The sequence below is a fragment of the Pan troglodytes genome, chromosome 6 (genome assembly GCF_028858775.2).
Source record: "Pan troglodytes isolate AG18354 chromosome 6, NHGRI_mPanTro3-v2.0_pri, whole genome shotgun sequence".
In the NCBI taxonomy this organism is placed as follows: Eukaryota; Metazoa; Chordata; class Mammalia; order Primates; family Hominidae; genus Pan; species Pan troglodytes.
In genome coordinates, this window is record NC_072404.2 from 174645001 (window position 1) to 174648847 (window position 3847).

A 3847-nucleotide genomic window follows, 5' to 3' on the forward strand; every position below is an offset into this window, starting at 1 on the left:
AGGGTTAGGGTTAGGGTTAGGGTTAGGGTTAGGGTTAGGGTTAGGGTTAGGGTTAGGGTTAGGGTTAGGGTTAGGGTTAGGGTTAGGGTTAGGGTTAGGGTTAGGGTTAGGGTTAGGGTTAGGGTTAGGGTTAGGGTTAGGGTTAGGGTTAGGGTTAGGGTTAGGGTTAGGGTTAGGGTTAGGGTTAGGGTTAGGGTTAGGGTTAGGGTTAGGGTTAGGGTTAGGGTTAGGGTTAGGGTTAGGGTTAGGGTTAGGGTTAGGGTTAGGGTTAGGGTTAGGGTTAGGGTTAGGGTTAGGGTTAGGGTTAGGGTTAGGGTTAGGGTTAGGGTTAGGGTTAGGGTTAGGGTTAGGGTTAGGGTTAGGGTTAGGGTTAGGGTTAGGGTTAGGGTTAGGGTTAGGGTTAGGGTTAGGGTTAGGGTTAGGGTTAGGGTTAGGGTTAGGGTTAGGGTTAGGGTTAGGGTTAGGGTTAGGGTTAGGGTTAGGGTTAGGGTTAGGGTTAGGGTTAGGGTTAGGGTTAGGGTTAGGGTTAGGGTTAGGGTTAGGGTTAGGGTTAGGGTTAGGGTTAGGGTTAGGGTTAGGGTTAGGGTTAGGGTTAGGGTTAGGGTTAGGGTTAGGGTTAGGGTTAGGGTTAGGGTTAGGGTTAGGGTTAGGGTTAGGGTTAGGGTTAGGGTTAGGGTTAGGGTTAGGGTTAGGGTTAGGGTTAGGGTTAGGGTTAGGGTTAGGGTTAGGGTTAGGGTTAGGGTTAGGGTTAGGGTTAGGGTTAGGGTTAGGGTTAGGGTTAGGGTTAGGGTTAGGGTTAGGGTTAGGGTTAGGGTTAGGGTTAGGGTTAGGGTTAGGGTTAGGGTTAGGGTTAGGGTTAGGGTTAGGGTTAGGGTTAGGGTTAGGGTTAGGGTTAGGGTTAGGGTTAGGGTTAGGGTTAGGGTTAGGGTTAGGGTTAGGGTTAGGGTTAGGGTTAGGGTTAGGGTTAGGGTTAGGGTTAGGGTTAGGGTTAGGGTTAGGGTTAGGGTTAGGGTTAGGGTTAGGGTTAGGGTTAGGGTTAGGGTTAGGGTTAGGGTTAGGGTTAGGGTTAGGGTTAGGGTTAGGGTTAGGGTTAGGGTTAGGGTTAGGGTTAGGGTTAGGGTTAGGGTTAGGGTTAGGGTTAGGGTTAGGGTTAGGGTTAGGGTTAGGGTTAGGGTTAGGGTTAGGGTTAGGGTTAGGGTTAGGGTTAGGGTTAGGGTTAGGGTTAGGGTTAGGGTTAGGGTTAGGGTTAGGGTTAGGGTTAGGGTTAGGGTTAGGGTTAGGGTTAGGGTTAGGGTTAGGGTTAGGGTTAGGGTTAGGGTTAGGGTTAGGGTTAGGGTTAGGGTTAGGGTTAGGGTTAGGGTTAGGGTTAGGGTTAGGGTTAGGGTTAGGGTTAGGGTTAGGGTTAGGGTTAGGGTTAGGGTTAGGGTTAGGGTTAGGGTTAGGGTTAGGGTTAGGGTTAGGGTTAGGGTTAGGGTTAGGGTTAGGGTTAGGGTTAGGGTTAGGGTTAGGGTTAGGGTTAGGGTTAGGGTTAGGGTTAGGGTTAGGGTTAGGGTTAGGGTTAGGGTTAGGGTTAGGGTTAGGGTTAGGGTTAGGGTTAGGGTTAGGGTTAGGGTTAGGGTTAGGGTTAGGGTTAGGGTTAGGGTTAGGGTTAGGGTTAGGGTTAGGGTTAGGGTTAGGGTTAGGGTTAGGGTTAGGGTTAGGGTTAGGGTTAGGGTTAGGGTTAGGGTTAGGGTTAGGGTTAGGGTTAGGGTTAGGGTTAGGGTTAGGGTTAGGGTTAGGGTTAGGGTTAGGGTTAGGGTTAGGGTTAGGGTTAGGGTTAGGGTTAGGGTTAGGGTTAGGGTTAGGGTTAGGGTTAGGGTTAGGGTTAGGGTTAGGGTTAGGGTTAGGGTTAGGGTTAGGGTTAGGGTTAGGGTTAGGGTTAGGGTTAGGGTTAGGGTTAGGGTTAGGGTTAGGGTTAGGGTTAGGGTTAGGGTTAGGGTTAGGGTTAGGGTTAGGGTTAGGGTTAGGGTTAGGGTTAGGGTTAGGGTTAGGGTTAGGGTTAGGGTTAGGGTTAGGGTTAGGGTTAGGGTTAGGGTTAGGGTTAGGGTTAGGGTTAGGGTTAGGGTTAGGGTTAGGGTTAGGGTTAGGGTTAGGGTTAGGGTTAGGGTTAGGGTTAGGGTTAGGGTTAGGGTTAGGGTTAGGGTTAGGGTTAGGGTTAGGGTTAGGGTTAGGGTTAGGGTTAGGGTTAGGGTTAGGGTTAGGGTTAGGGTTAGGGTTAGGGTTAGGGTTAGGGTTAGGGTTAGGGTTAGGGTTAGGGTTAGGGTTAGGGTTAGGGTTAGGGTTAGGGTTAGGGTTAGGGTTAGGGTTAGGGTTAGGGTTAGGGTTAGGGTTAGGGTTAGGGTTAGGGTTAGGGTTAGGGTTAGGGTTAGGGTTAGGGTTAGGGTTAGGGTTAGGGTTAGGGTTAGGGTTAGGGTTAGGGTTAGGGTTAGGGTTAGGGTTAGGGTTAGGGTTAGGGTTAGGGTTAGGGTTAGGGTTAGGGTTAGGGTTAGGGTTAGGGTTAGGGTTAGGGTTAGGGTTAGGGTTAGGGTTAGGGTTAGGGTTAGGGTTAGGGTTAGGGTTAGGGTTAGGGTTAGGGTTAGGGTTAGGGTTAGGGTTAGGGTTAGGGTTAGGGTTAGGGTTAGGGTTAGGGTTAGGGTTAGGGTTAGGGTTAGGGTTAGGGTTAGGGTTAGGGTTAGGGTTAGGGTTAGGGTTAGGGTTAGGGTTAGGGTTAGGGTTAGGGTTAGGGTTAGGGTTAGGGTTAGGGTTAGGGTTAGGGTTAGGGTTAGGGTTAGGGTTAGGGTTAGGGTTAGGGTTAGGGTTAGGGTTAGGGTTAGGGTTAGGGTTAGGGTTAGGGTTAGGGTTAGGGTTAGGGTTAGGGTTAGGGTTAGGGTTAGGGTTAGGGTTAGGGTTAGGGTTAGGGTTAGGGTTAGGGTTAGGGTTAGGGTTAGGGTTAGGGTTAGGGTTAGGGTTAGGGTTAGGGTTAGGGTTAGGGTTAGGGTTAGGGTTAGGGTTAGGGTTAGGGTTAGGGTTAGGGTTAGGGTTAGGGTTAGGGTTAGGGTTAGGGTTAGGGTTAGGGTTAGGGTTAGGGTTAGGGTTAGGGTTAGGGTTAGGGTTAGGGTTAGGGTTAGGGTTAGGGTTAGGGTTAGGGTTAGGGTTAGGGTTAGGGTTAGGGTTAGGGTTAGGGTTAGGGTTAGGGTTAGGGTTAGGGTTAGGGTTAGGGTTAGGGTTAGGGTTAGGGTTAGGGTTAGGGTTAGGGTTAGGGTTAGGGTTAGGGTTAGGGTTAGGGTTAGGGTTAGGGTTAGGGTTAGGGTTAGGGTTAGGGTTAGGGTTAGGGTTAGGGTTAGGGTTAGGGTTAGGGTTAGGGTTAGGGTTAGGGTTAGGGTTAGGGTTAGGGTTAGGGTTAGGGTTAGGGTTAGGGTTAGGGTTAGGGTTAGGGTTAGGGTTAGGGTTAGGGTTAGGGTTAGGGTTAGGGTTAGGGTTAGGGTTAGGGTTAGGGTTAGGGTTAGGGTTAGGGTTAGGGTTAGGGTTAGGGTTAGGGTTAGGGTTAGGGTTAGGGTTAGGGTTAGGGTTAGGGTTAGGGTTAGGGTTAGGGTTAGGGTTAGGGTTAGGGTTAGGGTTAGGGTTAGGGTTAGGGTTAGGGTTAGGGTTAGGGTTAGGGTTAGGGTTAGGGTTAGGGTTAGGGTTAGGGTTAGGGTTAGGGTTAGGGTTAGGGTTAGGGTTAGGGTTAGGGTTAGGGTTAGGGTTAGGGTTAGGGTTAGGGTTAAGGGTTAGGGTTAGGGTTAGGGTTAGGGTTAGGGTTAGGGTTAGTTAGGGTTAGGGTTAGGGTTAG